Genomic DNA, 17,071 nt, shown 5'->3' on the forward strand with positions numbered 1-17,071 from the left:
GTAGAGCTGGCACATAAAGGACACCATGGAATGTTAAGTGAATACTTCCATAATGTTTATGGTTGTCCAAAATTAGTGGACAAAACACTGCAAAACTGTGCTTCATACCAAGTAGTCAGTGGGAAGTCATCCACTCTCCCACTGCAAATGCCACTACTTCCTGTACGAGCTAGGCAGAACATTGCAGCTTCCACATTTGGCCCCCTAAAATCCAGCAAGCACATGATTGGCATGAGGGGTGAGTAATCATGCTTTCCAATAGCCAAATCACTGACGTCAACCAGCACATGAGCAGCCATCCTTGTGCCAGATGATATATTTGAAGCAAAGGGAATATTGAAACTATCCAAACTGACAATGCACCTGAATTTCAAACACTGCCAAACCACAGCCTTGTGGACACAAGCAAATTGAATTGTGGAGAGGTTCATGTCAACCATTAAGAAGGCACTTCAACGAACTGAATTAAACCATAGGCCTGTTCTGCAGACCCTCAATACTATCCTAAGAGCATAATGAAACACCTCACACAACTCCACCAGACAATTCCTGGCAACACTAATACTGGGATGAGAAATTTAGGAGGGTGATTGCGTACAAACCAAAACATGCAGGTCGTCATACAGTTCTACCCTGAGCCAATGCAAGACACAGCCCAGAAGGACTCAATAACAGCAATGAAAGCAAATATACCAAAAACAACCCAGAAGATCTCCCACTTCAAGACATGTTATGAAGTCTCTGATGAACAATCCCTGTAGAAGCCAGTGTGAAAAGCCCAAACCATTCCACTCCAGCGGACAGCACAGATCCGTCATGACGAACGCGGAGGGCCCTCAAGAAGCACACGAGACCCATTGAAGTGATGTAGGTCACAAGATAAAATTATTTTTGGGTTATACCTCCGTGCCTTACACCATCATAGGACAGCGACCACACTTATTTCTTTTCCAGTGCGAAGAAAGATGGAATGGAGTCAACCAAAGACACTGACTCTAATAGGTCAGCTCTCCAGCTGACCATGGGACACCCCAGCTTGGGACAGGAAATGCTGGGGACAAGTATTGAAGTGCAGTGGAGATGAGGGAACAAAAGGGGACAAGGGGAAGCAGCATTAATACCGGAACGACTGAGCTGCCTAATGCATATGTTCCTGAACTGCCAATAATGAAAAGAAGGCACACATACCTGACCTCACTGACATCGTCCTTACAGTGCTACGACACTATAGATTCCTTGGCTTATGCTTCGATGTCAGGACTCAGACACTCTTTCTCTACACTTTCTATGAAAAAATTGAATCACAGCGCTACTAGAAATATGCATGGGACATGTGTAAAGTGACCACCGGAGTATACATACTTCACTTGTGCCAAAAAGCTGGCTTGGTCACACAAATATGCATGTCATCTAAAATCCCTGCAACATGTAGCATTATAAATTGTATATTGAGTCTCCTGCCAAACCTTTCCCATAACCTGATTTCTTCTGTCATATTACAAACATAACTACACAGAGTTTGATCTTAAATTTGATAGTGGAAACTTACTTGAAAGCCATTATCTCCAGCATTTCCTTAGTACAAAAAAATCTAGTTATTTCATCACACTATTTAGACATTCAACTCAACTTGTGTATGTGTGTGTTTGTAGCACTAATATATCTATAGGAATATCAAATTGACTTTTCAATCCTTAGACTTTATACATTTGCAAAGAGCTACTGAATATGAGAAGTCCTAAGTAAAAGAAAGTAAAGTGGAAAAGGCTGCACGATTTGGATAGGAATGTTAAGAACGGCTTTGGAGAGTACTTTCCCTCCTTCCAACCAGTGCAGTGTGTGTGTATATATATATATATATATATATATATATATATATATATATATATATATATATATATATATATATATATATATATATATATATATATACATATATATATATTCACTGAAAAAACCATAGGTTTCACACATGTTATAGTTAGCGGAAATTTTACTGATAAAAAACCAATGAAATTGCCCCGTTATAGTTAGTGCTGGCAACTATAACTCACGCGACCGCAATCCTCTGCTGATGCTAATACTGTATTTAGACACTTATTTGCCCATGTCTTCTTCCATACATTTTTAGCTATACATATATTACAAATATTTTTTTTTATAAAGACACATATGTCATCAGCAGAAGATTGCGGTCGCGTGAGTTATAGTTGCCAGCACTAACTATAACGGGGCAATTTCATTGGTTTTTTATCAGTAAAATTTCTGCTAACTATAACATGTGTGAAACCTATGGTTTTTTCAGTGAATTTGCAAGGTTTTTTAAATGCTAATTCCTAACTATAACGTGTGTGAAACCTATGGTTTTTTCAGTGAATTTGTACGGTTTTTTAAATGCTAAGTTACTTTACGCCATTCGAGGCGTGCGCGCCCACTTAACGCAGTTCGTTCCGTGCACGGTTTTTATCAACTTTAATAAGCCCTGTACGTTTGGTGGCCTTCGGCCACCAAAAGCACAGGGGGTGGGGTCAATGTGGATATTTTTTTTTTTATTTCGATTTTATAATTTCATGTTGCCAAAATTTAGTTTTTTTTCTGATGTGATAAGCACTGTACATTTGGTGGCCTGCGGCCACCAAAAGCACAGGGGGTGGGGTAAGTGTGGATAGTGTTTTTTTTATTTCTATTTTTTAACCGTACGCGTACGGTAAGCGTACGGTAAGCGTACTCGGCGAAATTGCCGAAAAAAAAATAAAACCGTTTTTGCTCTTGGGGGATGTTTGGGGACTCCCTCAACATGACTATGTGGGAGGGAGTTGTCAAAACAGCCCCGTAACATGTTTTTTGGCATCATGTTTGATAAATAACACTCAGTGCGAGAGACAAAATGGCGGACGCCGCTTCCTGGTTTCGGCCGATTCGAATGTTTACTAAGATCTAAGAGCCAATCAGAATCGCGCTCGCGCACGCCACCGTACGCGTACGGTAAGCGTACGGTAAGCGTACCGTAAGCGGGCTCAGATATATATATTGATTTAAAGGCTATTTTCTCAGAATCTACTGAACAGATTTACACCAAACCTACAAAAGGCACTTCCTTGACCTAGGGACTACCTCTCTGCCAAATTTCTAGTAATTCTGTTCAGCCGTTCGGGCTGTAGCTCTGTCTAAAGGTCCTATGGAAAAATGCATGGGAAAAACGCGTTTTGGGACCCCCCTTTTATCTCAGCCCCCGCTTGACGAATCCCCCCGAGACTTTCAGGGTAGGAGCTGAGCGTAGCGCCCCACCTATTTTGAGAAATTCGCGAGGATTCATCAACCGGCGCCAAAGTTATTCAAAATAGAATGTTGCGGATTTCCTATGGAAAAGGGGTCCTAACTATAACTACCTACTGGCGACTGCCAGTAGGTAATATATATATATATATATATATATATATACATATATATATATATATATATATATATATATATATATATATATATATATATATATATATATATATATATATATATAAAGAACACCTACTCTCGAAAATAAACTTGGACTCCAGAGTTGCGTGCAGATTCTTTTAATATCCAAGTGCAAAAATGACGCGTTTCACCTTTATGGCTTGTTCACGCTCGAAGATGCAACACACCACCATGTTTAAATACATTAGTTCATTAAAAGACGGACTTTCATGTAACAGCAGGTTAGAAGTTACTGAAGCGGCCATCTTGTAAGGTTCTATCTGTGCAGTTGTTTCATTCAAATAATAACATGCTAATACAGTTTCAACTAAATACATGATCACACAATTGAAATAATTCATTATAATGGTATTTACAAAAAGTCATGTCAAATCATGTAAAGTAACGCCCAAGTGGGCGTAAACACACAGTAATTAACCATTCACTATCGGATAGCCTCTCATAGAGTAGGTAACTGCTCGTCATTGCTTACATATGATTGTGTAACCATTCAAAATTCAATATATGCCATGATAAAGCTAAAATGAGTGTATCTAAATTAACGTGAATTGCATTGTTGTCCAATCACCCAAGTGGGTTTTAACAGAACAGTCCCAGCTCACATCAAGCGTAAATACCAAATTCCCAATGGAACCCTTATGTGTTTTCTTCTATTGGGAAAACACGGTACTTCAATATGCGTTCTCGCCAGACTTATCAAGTATCCTAAGGCACGGCACCACCAATAAAATGCCTCCCTTTGTCAACGCAATAAAGTTACTCCTATAGTGCCCAAGTGGGCTTAAGGCAAAAATTGATCAAAAACAAAACATAATATTGAATCCAGATATGTGTAAGCAGATCCTAGACATTAGATACATGTAATCATTACATTAAAAGTGACTTCCTTCCTCAATGTTCATGTGACACCGTCTGAAATATAAACAAATATATAATTTAAAATTCTGAATTGGGTTTCAAAACAGCATAAGCTAAAACATCATTGTGCTTTTATTCATGCAGATGTACAGCTAATTCCTCGCTCATAAATCGGCAATTATTGGCAGAGTGCGCTGTTTGTTTCAAAACGCTGCGGCTTCCCTCAGATGAAGGTCAAAGATGACCGAAATGCATAAGGAAATGCCATGGAAATAAATGCTTCTAATTACCGGAAAGAGTGCGGCTCATTTCTTTCTTTAGTAGAGAGGCTTGGTTGATATATTCACGGCGTGGTCCAGCCGAGAGCAACGCACCGCCTTCAAAGAGCGCCAAATACTACTCGAAAACGGACCGTATTTGTGGATGTGGAAAACACAGAGAGTAGTTGGTGCCACCAAGGACTGGACTTTGGTTTGGACCCCAACATTGCCAAAAATAAATGAATGGGGATTCCGGTGCAGGTAAAGGCAAAATGAATTTCCTATAACATCGCCCGTTGCAGGGCAATAACTTTGGAAGCACACAGCGAACTACATGGTCCACCATGCCTGTAATCCCGCCTAATGTGGCGCCCACCAGGGGGCAATAACTTTATAAATCGGCAATTATTGGCAGAGTGCGCTGTTTGTTTCAAAACGCTACGGCTTCCCTCAGATGAAGGTCAAAGATGACCGAAATGCATAAGGAAATGCCATGGAAATAAATGCTTCTAATTACCGGAAAGAGTGCGGCTCATTTCTTTCTTTAGTAGAGAGGCTTGGTTGATATATTCACGGCGTGGTCCAGCCGAGAGCAACGCACCGCCTTCAAAGAGCGCCAAATACTACTCGAAAACGGACCGTATTTGTGGATGTGGAAAACACAGAGAGTAGTTGGTGCCACCAAGGACTGGACTTTGGTTTGGACCCCAACATTGCCAAAAATAAATGAATGGGGATTCCGGTGCAGGTAAAGGCAAAATGAATTTCCTATAACATCGCCCGTTGCAGGGCAATAACTTTGGAAGCACACAGCGAACTACATGGTCCAGCATGCCTGTAATCCCGCCTAATGTGGCGCCCACCAGGGGGCAATAACTTTATAAATCGGCAATTATTGGTGGTGCCGTGCCTTAGGATACTTGATAAGTCTGGCGAGAACGCATATTGAAGTACCGTGTTTTCCCAATAGAAGAAAACACATAAGGGTTCCATTGGGAATTTGGTATTTACGCTTGATGTGAGCTGGGACTGTTCTGTTAAAACCCACTTGGGTGATTGGACAACAATGCAATTCACGTTAATTTAGATACACTCATTTTAGCTTTATCATGGCATATATTGAATTTTGAATGGTTACACAATCATATGTAAGCAATGACGAGCAGTTACCTACTCTATGAGAGGCTATCCGATAGTGAATGGTTAATTACTGTGTGTTTACGCCCACTTGGGCGTTACTTTACATGATTTGACATGACTTTTTGTAAATACCATTATAATGAATTATTTCAATTGTGTGATCATGTATTTAGTTGAAACTGTATTAGCATGTTATTATTTGAATGAAACAACTGCACAGATACAACCTTACAAGATGGCCGCTTCAGTAACTTCTAACCTGCTGTTACGTGAAAGTCCGTCTTTTAATGAACTAATGTATTTAAACATGGTGGTGTGTTGCATCTTCGAGCGTGAACAAGCCGTAAAGGTGAAACGCGTCGTTTTTGCACTTGGATATTAAAAGAATCTGCACGCAACTCTGGAGTCCGAGTTTATTTTCGTTACGGCGAGAGTAGGTGTTCTTTAAATTATTAGGAAATCCGGTTTCCTGTCTCGGACCGCCCGCTGACTAATCGATCCCATTACCGGATCTTGTGGCTTGATATATATATATATATATATATATATATATATATATATATATATATATATATATATATATATATATATATATATATACACTTATGTGTATATATACACATATATATATATATGTATATATATATATAACCCCCTCCCTTGCCAGGCACAACAGCGCTCACAAGAGCGGATTTCTGACTCCACAAGCGGTACTTACCGGAACATTGAATCATGGTAGTTGCAGTCCCCAACACCAGACTGCAGCTGCATCCGATCAATTGGAGCCAGCAGACCTCCTACAAATGGGAGGGCCTTAGCATTTCAAGGGATGAGGCAAAATGGAATCTCTGACTGCAAGCGGCATCTGAGGAAGGCATACACAAGCCGAAATGCATCATGCCGAGCTTTTGTCATTAAAGGAACTTCCAAACGTATCCCCGCTGTGTCCTCTGGTTACTTGTAAGGAGTGATCGATTTTTGGATATATATATATATATATATATATATATATATATATATATATATATATATATATATATATATATATATATATATATATATATATATATATATATATATATATTATCTACTGGCGGTCGCCAGTAGATAGTTATAGTTAGGACCGTGTTTCCATAGGAAATCCGCAACATTCTATTTGGAATAACTTTTGCGTCGATTCCTCGCTAAATTTTCAAAATAGGTGGGGCGCTCCGCTCCGCTCCTTCCCTGAAAGTCTCGGGTGAATTCGTCAAGCGGGGGCTGAGAAAAAGGGGGGGTCCCAAAACGCGTTTTCCCCATGCATTTTCCCATAGGACCTTTAGTCCGTGCTACAGCCCGAACGGCTGAACAGAAAACCTTGAAATTTGGCAGAGAGGTAGTCCTCAGGTCAGGGATGTGCCTTTTGCAGGTCTGGTGTAAATCTGTTCAGTATTTTATGAGAAAATAGCATTTAAAATCATATATATATCTATAGGCGCGCACCGTGCGCGTACGGTAAGCGCACCCTGCCGTGCGCGAGCGCAATTCTGATTGGTTGTTAGATCTTAGTAAAAATTCGAATCGGTCAAAACCAGGAAGTGTCGGCCGCCATTTTGTCTCTCGCAGTCCGAGGGAGGTGAAAAATAAAGGTGGAGAATAGGCCTGGGCGGCAAATTCCGTTCCGCTCGCGGAATTTGCGGAATTTGGGTAATTTCGCGTTCCGCGGAGAACGCGAAATTGCCCAAAATTCTGCTTTCCGCGACTTCGCGAAATTTTTGCTTGTTGCGTTCTCAAAATGCGTGTTCGCGAGATATTTCTCCCCGAGCAAGCAAACAGCGATTGCGAACAGGAAAAAAGCATCGCGAACAAGCAATTCCGCGTGTTCGCAAAATTTCTGCGTGTTCACGGAGATTTTTTACCGTTTCGCGGAAATTTGCGTAACGCGATTATGCAAATTCCGCCCACCCCTAGTGGAGAACATGAAAAGGGGGCAGGGTGGACAGTTCTTGACTCCCTAGCCATTGTCAGGGGGTCCCCAAAGGACCCCCAAGGGCCATAAATGTTTTTAATATTTTTACGAAAAATCGTGGAGTGCGCTTACCGTGCGCGCACGGTAGAAACGGGAAAATTACGCGAACGGCGTAACGTGGGCGCACGGTGCGCGAAGTGCACCATGCGACCACAGAGCGCGCACGGTGCGCGAAGCACACCGTGCGCGCACGGTACACGCACGGTGAAAAACCTTAAATAAAATAAAAAATACATAACTTAGCATTTAAAAAACCGTACAAATTCACTGAAAAAACCATAGGTTTCACACATGTTATAGTTAGGAATTAGCATTTAAAAAACCTTGCAAATTCACTTAAAAAACCATAGGTTTCACACATGTTATAGTTAGCTGCACATTTCCCTCGTAAAAAAACAATGAAATTCCCCCCGTTATAGTTAGTAAAGGGAGCTATAACTCACGCGACCGCAATCCACTGATGATGACGTCAGATATTACATCACTGATGACATATGTGTCTTTCTGTAAAATAAATATTTATTAAATATGTAGAGCTAAAGGTTAAAGGAAATAAAAATAGGTAAATAAGTGAATAAATACAGTGATGTAATATCTGACGTCATCAGCAGTGGATTGCGGTCGCGTGAGTTATAGTTCCCTTTACTAACTATAACGGGGGAATTTCATTGTTTTTTTACGAGGGAAATGTGCAGCTAACTATAACATGTGTGAAACCTATGGTTTTTTAAGTGAATATATATATATATATTAAAAAGAACTCCTTCACACTCCAAAAGAGTCCTGTCATTTTTTCAATCTGGATTTTTGAAAGCGTGCCAGTAAGTATTAAAATTTTCAGTTCATTTCGGTAAAAATGAAAGCAGCACTCCACGATTTTCTTTTAACAAGCTGGCGTCATGGTAGACAACTTGATTTCCAGCCTGCTACGGGCGTGCTGTTTAATGTTGCAATAATGCAGCACACACACGCTGTCAGTTTGTTAGATCTTTCTTCAGCGCTTGAGTCCTCTGTTCTTGCCCACGTTGGTCACCACTCACGCTCGCCTTCACTGTTGATTGACAGTGCCCTGCTCTGAAGTCCTCCGCACATAGGGTACATACACAGAAATCCGGCTTCGGTGTGAGGAGCCTGTACATCTCGCGACGAGCACCTCCAGCCTCTCCCTTTAGGCATGCCGCAATGCTGGGTATGGGGGCTGAGAGTTTGCTTACTACACTTTTCACTTTTCTCACGGTCTGCCTCTCAACTCCTGAAAGCAGGTGGTGCACTTGCTGGCCCTACCGCTGAAGCTTTTTCACACAAAAAATACTCCAATAAACCAACAGAATGGTCAGGGATGATACTATATTGTTCGTGTTGACGAACAAAGAGCAAAAGAGGGAAACAAGGGTGGTGCCTCTCTAGTGAAAGGTTGTGCTAAGCAAAACCTTGTGTAAAGGAGAGAAAGTTTCTTGTTTTAGTTACCCTCACACACCCTAGTGGTGTCATGCTTCATCATCGGCTCACCCCGACCCCTGTAAGTCGGGGTGGGCTCGACCACAGTGTTGGGAGCTCTTTTGAGAGATGAAGACAGGGGGGGGGGTAAAGATAAAATACCTCAGGCAGACCCCCGGTTTCCCTTTATTATTGGGTCTGTCTGGGTCAGTAAAAAATCTAAAAACGGGTCTTAGTGGAGTATTATGGTCCTAAGACCCTAGTGCCGACATGTTTCAGTCCAGAGTGGCCAGTAAAGGTCCCGGACTTTCTTCAGGGCAGAATGTCAACCCCTATGTGAGGGCTCTAATGGAAAAAGGGGGGTTCCCTATACTTTCTGTGAGGCGAGGGCAGAGTAGCTACTCCTCGCGGTATGTTTGATGTATGTGTATCTGTAAAATGCCAGTCTCCATGAATTGCGGGAGGGCTGCGCGATTCACACAGGACCGGAGCGATAATGTGGGTAGTCTTCAATTGAAGATCATACCCAGCATGTCAACCTGTTGTGGTTCCAGTCCTGTCACTCAAGGGAGGGTGGGGCCAAGAACGTTAGCTTCTTTCAAAGCTGTTTACAACCAGAGACATGTTTCAACAATAAAAATACCTTTTTCAATCTGGATTTTTGAAAGCGTGCCAGTAAGTATTAAAATGTTCTGTTCATTTTGGTAAAAAAGAAAGCAGCACTCCACGAATTTCTTTTAGTAAGCTGGCGTCCTGGTAGACAACTTGAGATATATATATATGTGTGTGTGTGTATATATATATTCACTGAAAAAACCATAGGTTTCACACACGTTATAGTTAGGAATTAGCATTTAAAAAACCTTGCAAATTCACTTAAAAAACCATAGGTTTCACACATGTTATAGTTAGGTGGACATTTCACTCGTAAAAAACCAATGAAATTCCCCCGTTATAGTTAGTTCAGATAACTATAACTCGCGCGACCGCAATCCACTGCTGATGACGTCACATATTACATCACTCATGACATGGTCAGTGGCATCACTCATGACATCACTGATGACATCATCCTTTTGATAGAGTGGCGGTCGCGTGAGTTATAGTTATCTGAACTAACTATAACGGGGGAATTTCATTGGTTTTTTATGAGTGAAATGTCCACCTAACTATAACGTGTGAAACCTATGGTTTTTTAAGTGAATTTGCAAGGTTTTTTAAATGCTAATTCCTAACTATAACGTGTGTGAAACCTATGGTTCTTTCAGTGAATTTGTACGGTTTTTTAAATGCTAAGTTATGTATTTATTATTATATTTTTTATATATTTATTTTACAATAAACTACGTATTAAATTTTTTTTTTTTTTTTGGTTTTTCACCGTGCGCGCGATTTTTTTTAGAAAAATTATTTAAAAAATTCTGCCTTCGGGGTCTTTCAGGGACTCCCTGACAAAGGCTAGGGGGTCAGGAACTCTCTACCCTGCCCCCTTTTCACGTTCGCCACCTTCCTTTTTCACTCTTGCACTCAAAACAAACAAAATGGCAGCCGACACTTCCTGATTTCGACCGATTCGAACGTTGACTGACATGTAACCACCAATCAGAATTACGCTCGCGCACGTTAGGGTGCGCGCACGGTGCGCACATGGTGCGCGGCTATAGATATTTATGTACTTTAACTGCAATTTTCTCAGGAACTACTGAACAGATTGACTCCATATATGCAAAAGGCACATCCCTGACCTGAGGACTACCTCTTTGCCAAATTTCAAGTAATTCTGTTCCGCCGTCCGGGCTGGACCTTCGACTAAAGGTCCTATGGGAAAATGCATGGGGAAAATGCGTTTTGGGACCCCCCTTTTTTCTCAGCCCCCGCTTGACGAATCCCCCCGAGACTTTCAGGGTAGGAGCTGAGCGGAGCGCCCCATCAGTTTTTAAAATTTCGCGAGGATTCGTCAACCGGCGCCAAAGTTATTCAAAATAGAATTTTGAGATTTCCTATGGAAACACGGTCCTAACTATAACTAGAATGTTGCGGATTTCCTATGGAAACGTGGTCCTAACTATAACTACCTACTGGCGACCGCCAGTAGATAATATATATATATATATATATATCTATATATATATACATATATATATATATTACCTACTGGCGGTCGCCAGTAGGTAGTTATAGTTAGGACCACGTTTCCATAGGAAATCCGCAACATTCTATTTTGAATAACTTTGGCGCCGGTCGACGAATCCTCGCAAATTTTTCAAAATAGGTGGGGCGCTACGCTCCGCTCCTTCCCTGAAAGTCTCGGGGGGATTCGTCAAGCGGGGGCTGAGATAAAAGGGGGGTCCCAAAACGCGTTTTTCCCATGCATTTTTCCATAGGACCTTTAGACAGGGCTACAGCCCGAACGGCTGAACAGAATTACTAGAAATTTGGCAGAGAGGTAGTCCTCAGGTCAAGGAAGTGCCTTTTGTAGGTTTGGTGTAAATCTGTTCAGTAGATTCTGAGAAAATAGCCTTTAAATCAATATATATATCTGAGCCAGCTTACGGTGCGCTTACGGTACGCTTACCATACGCGTACGGTGGCGTGCGCGATTCTGATTGGCTCTTAGATCTTAGTAAACATTCGAATCTGCCGAAACCAGGAAGCGGCGGCCGCCATTTTCTCTCTCGCACTGAGAGTGATGTTTAAAATATAAAGCACAAAAACATGTAAAGGGGCTGTTTAGACAGCTCCCACACACATAGCAATGTTGAGGGAGTCCCCCAAGATCCCCCAAGGGCAAAAACGGAATTTTTATTTTATCGCTAATTTCGCCGATTACGCTTACCGTACGCGTACGGTAAAAAATTATAAAAAAAAAAAAATTATCCACACTCTCCCCACCCCGTGTGCAAATGGTGCCCGAAGGGCACCATTTGTGCATGGCTTATAACATATACGAAAAATTAAAATATTACCTTTCAAAACGAAGTGCATCATATGTCCTCCATGTGCGCACGGTGCGCGAAGCGCATCGTGCGTACATGGCCCATCTAGCGTAACGTGGGCACGCGGTGCGCGTAGCGCACCGCGTGGCCACCGTGCGTGCACGGCACTAACTGCGTAAAGTGGGCGCGCCGTGTGCGAAGCGCACCGCGCGCGCACGGAACGAACTGCGTTAAGTGGGCGCGCACGCCACGAATGGCGTAAAGTAACTTAGCATTTAAAAAACCGTACAAATTCACTGAAAAAACCATAGGTTTCACACACGTTATAGTTAGGAATTAGCATTTAAAAAACCTTGCAAATTCACTGAAAAAACCATAGGTTTCACACATGTTATAGTTAGCGGAAATTTTACTGATAAAAAACCAATGAAATTCCCCCGTTATAGTTAGTGCAGGCAACTATAACTCACGCGACCGCAATCTTCTGCTGATGACATATGTGTCTTTATGAAAAAAAAATATTTGTAATATATGTATAGCTAAAAATGTATGGAAGAAGACATGGGCAAATAGGTGTCTAAATACAGTATTAGCATCAGCAGAAGAATGCGGTCGCGTGAGTTATAGTTGCCTGCACTAACTATAACGGGGGATTTTCATTGGTTTTTTATCAGTAAAATTTCCGCTAACTATAACATGTGTGAAACCTATGGTTTTTTCAGTGAATTTGCAAGGTTTTTTAAATGCTAATTCCTAACTATAACGTGTGTGAAACCTATGGTTTTTTCAGTGAATATATATATATACATATATATATATATATTCACTGAAAAAACCATAGGTTTCACACATGTTATAGTTAGCGGAAATTTTACTGATAAAAAACCAATGAAATTCCCCCGTTATAGTTAGTGCAGCACCGCGCGCCCACTTTACGCAGTTAGTGCCGTGCACGCACGGTGGGCACGGGGTGCGCTACGCGCACCGTGCGCACATGGAGGACATATGATGCACTTCGTTTTGAAAGGTAATATTTTAATTTTTCGTATATGTTATAAGCCATGCACAAATGGTGCCCTTCGGGCACCATTTGCACACGGGGTGGAGAGAGTGTGGATAATTTTTTTTTTTATTATTATTTTTTTAAATATTTTAGTTTAACTCATCTTTAATAAGCCATGCACAATTGGTGCCCTTCGGGCACCAATTGCACACGGGGTGGGGAGAGTGTGGATAATTTTTTTTTTTTTTTAATTTTTTACCGTACGCGTACGGTAAGCGTAATCGGCGAAATTAGCGAAAAAATAAAAATTCCGTTTTTGCCCTTGGGGGATCTTGGGGGACTCCCTCAACATTGCTATGTGTGTGGGAGCTGTCTAAACAGCCCCTTTACATGTTTTTGTGCTTTATATTTTAAACATCACTCTCAGTGCGAGAGAGAAAATGGCGGCCGCCGCTTCCTGGTTTCGGCCGATTCGAATGTTTACTAAGATCTAAGAGCCAATCAGAATCGCGCTCGCGCACGCCACCGTACGCGTACGGTAAGCGTACCGTAAGCGCACCGTAAGCTGGCTCAGATATATATATTGATTTAAAGGCTATTTTCTCAGAATCTACTGAACAGATTTACACCAAACCTACAAAAGGCACTTCCTTGACCTGAGGACTACCTCTCTGCCAAATTTCTAGTAATTCTGTTCAGCCGTTCGGGCTGTAGCCCTGTCTAAAGGTCCTATGGAAAAATGCATGGGAAAAACGCGTTTTGGGACCCCCCTTTTATCTCAGCCCCCGCTTGACGAATCCCCCCGAGACTTTCAGGGAAGGAGCGGAGCGTAGCGCCCCACCTATTTTGAAAAATTTGCGAGGATTCGTCGACCGGCGCCAAAGTTATTCAAAATAGAATGTTGCGGATTTCCTATGGAAACGTGGTCCTAACTATAACTACCTACTGTTGACCGCCAGTAGGTAATATATATATATATATACATACATACATATATACATATATATATATATATATATATATATATATATATATATATATATATATATATATATATATTCACTGAAAAAACCATAGGTTTCACACATGTTATAGTTAGCGGAAATTTTACTGATAAAAAACCAATGAAATTGCCCCGTTATAGTTAGTGCTGGCAACTATAACTCACGCGACCGCAATCCTCTGCTGATGCTAATACTGTATTTAGACACTTATTTGCCCATGTCTTCTTCCATACATTTTTAGCTATACATATATTACAAATATTTTTTTTTATAAAGACACATATGTCATCAGCAGAAGATTGCGGTCGCGTGAGTTATAGTTGCCTGCACTAACTATAACGGAGGAATTTCATTGGTTTTTTATCAGTAAAATTTCCGCTAACTATAACGTGTGTGAAACCTATGGTTTTTTCAGTGAATTTGTACGGTTTTTTAAATGCTAAGTTACTTTACGCCATTCGTGGCGTGCGCGCCCACTTAACGCAGTTCGTTCCGTGCGCGCACGATGCGCTTCGTGCACCGTGCGCGCACAGTGAGCACGCGGTGCGCTTCGCGCACCGCGCGCCCACTTTACGCAGTTAGTGCCGTGCACGCACGGTGGGCACGGGGTGCGCTACGCGCACCGCGTGCCCACATTACGCTAGATGGGCCATGTACGCACGATGCGCTTCGCGCACCGTGCGCACATGGAGGACATCTGATGCACTTCGTTTTGAAAGGTAATATTTTAATTTTTCGTATATGTTGTAAGCCATGCACAAATGGTGCCCTTCGGGCACCATTTGCACACGGGGTGGAGAGAGTGTGGATAATTTTTTTTTTTATTATTATTTTTTTAAATATTTTAGTTTAACTCATCTTTAATAAGCAATGCACAATTGGTGCCCTTCGGGCACCAATTGCACACGGGGTGGGGAGAGTGTGGATAATTTTTTTTTTTTTTTAATTTTTTACCGTACGCGTACGGTAAGCGTAATCGGCGAAATTAGCGAAAAAATAAAAATTCCGTTTTTGCCCTTGGGGGATCTTGGGGGACTCCCTCAACATTGCTATGTGTGTGGGAGCTGTCTAAACAGCCCCTTTACATGTTTTTGTGCTTTATATTTTAAACATCACTCTCAGTGCGAGAGAGAAAATGGCGGCCGCCGCTTCCTGGTTTCGGCCGATTCGAATGTTTACTAAGATCTAAGAGCCAATCAGAATCGCGCTCACGCACGCCACCGTACGCGTACGGTAAGCGTACCGTAAGCGCACCGTAAGCTGGCTCAGATATATATATTGATTTAAAGGCTATTTTCTCAGAATCTACTGAACAGATTTACACCAAACCTACAAAAGGCACTTCCTTGACCTGAGGACTACCTCTCTGCCAAATTTCTAGTAATTCTGTTCAGCCGTTCGGGCTGTAGCCCTGTCTAAAGGTCCTATGGAAAAATGCATGGGAAAAACGCGTTTTGGGACCCCCCTTTTATCTCAGCCCCCGCTTGACGAATCCCCCCGAGACTTTCAGGGAAGGAGCGGAGCGTAGCGCCCCACCTATTTTGAAAAATTCGCAAGGATTCGTCGACCGGCGCCAAAGTTATTCAAAATAGAATGTTGCGGATTTCCTATGGAAACGTGGTCCTAACTATAACTACCTACTGGCGACCGCCATTTCATTGGTTTTTTATCAGTAAAATTTCTGCTAACTATAACATGTGTGAAACCTATGTTTTTTTCAGTGAATTTGCAAGGTTTTTTAAATGCTAATTCCTAACTATAACGTGTGTGAAACCTATGGTTTTTTCAGTGAATTTGTACGGTTTTTTAAATGCTAAGTTACTTTACGCCATTCGAGGCGTGCGCGCCCACTTAACGCAGTGCGTACCGTGCACGGTTTTTATCAACTTTAATAAGCCCTGTACATTTGGTGGCCTTCGGCCACCAAAAGCACAGGGGGTGGGGTCAATGTGGATAGTGTTTTTTTTATTTCGATTTTATAATTTCATGTTGCCAAAATATAGTTTTTTTACTGATGTAATAAGCCCTGTACATTTGGTGGCCTACGGCCACCAAATGCACAGGGGGTGGGGTAAGTGTGGATCGTGTTTTTTTTATTTCTAATTTTTTACCGTACGCTTACGGTAAGCGTACTGTAAGCGTACTCGGCAAAATTGCCGAAAAAAAAATAAAACCGTTTTTGCTCTTGGGGGATGTTTGGGGACTCCCTCAACATGACTATGTGGGAGGGAGTTGTCAAAACAGCCCCGTAACATGTTTTTGGGCATCATGTTTGATAAATAACACTCAGTGCGAGAGACAAAATGGCGGACGCCGCTTCCTGGTTTCGGCCGATTCGAATGTTTACTAAGATCTAAGAGCCAATCAGAATCGCGCTCGCGCACGCCACCGTACGCGTACGGTAAGCGTACGGTAAGCGTACCGTAAGCGGGCTCAGATATATATATTGATTTAAAGGCTATTTTCTCAGAATCTACTGAACAGATTTACACCAAACCTACAAAAGGCACTTCCTTGACATAGGGACTACCTCTCTGCCAAATTTCTAGTAATTCTGTTCAGCCGTTCGGGCTGTAGCTCTGTCTAAAGGTCCTATGGAAAAATGCATGGGAAAAACGCGTTTTGGGACCCCCCTTTTATCTCAGCCCCCGCTTGACGAATCCCCCCGAGACTTTCAGGGTAGGAGCTGAGCGTAGCGCCCCACCTATTTTGAGAAATTCGCGAGGATTCATCGACCGGCGCCAAAGTTATTCAAAATAGAATGTTGCGGATTTCCTATGGAAAAGGGGTCCTAACTATAACTACCTACTGGCGACCGCCAGTAGGTAATATATATATATATATCAATATAAAAAAGCAGGGGACCTCTGAGCCCAGAAGTCAATTGAAAACGCACTCTCTCGGAATCTGCTGATTTTAGGTTGCATTTATTCCATATTCACAAACAAAAC

General features: G+C 41.8%; 1 protein-coding gene across 1 annotated transcript in view; it reads left to right on the forward strand.

Moving 5' to 3' along the window:
- PGM5 (phosphoglucomutase 5) overlaps positions 1-17,071 on the forward strand; it is a 680,115-nt gene that overhangs the window by 24,460 nt on the left and 638,584 nt on the right. The gene's annotated exons all lie outside the window — the stretch shown is intronic.

Source organism: Triturus cristatus, chromosome 2_1 (genome assembly GCF_964204655.1).
Source record: "Triturus cristatus chromosome 2_1, aTriCri1.1, whole genome shotgun sequence".
Lineage (NCBI taxonomy): Eukaryota > Metazoa > Chordata > Amphibia > Caudata > Salamandridae > Triturus > Triturus cristatus.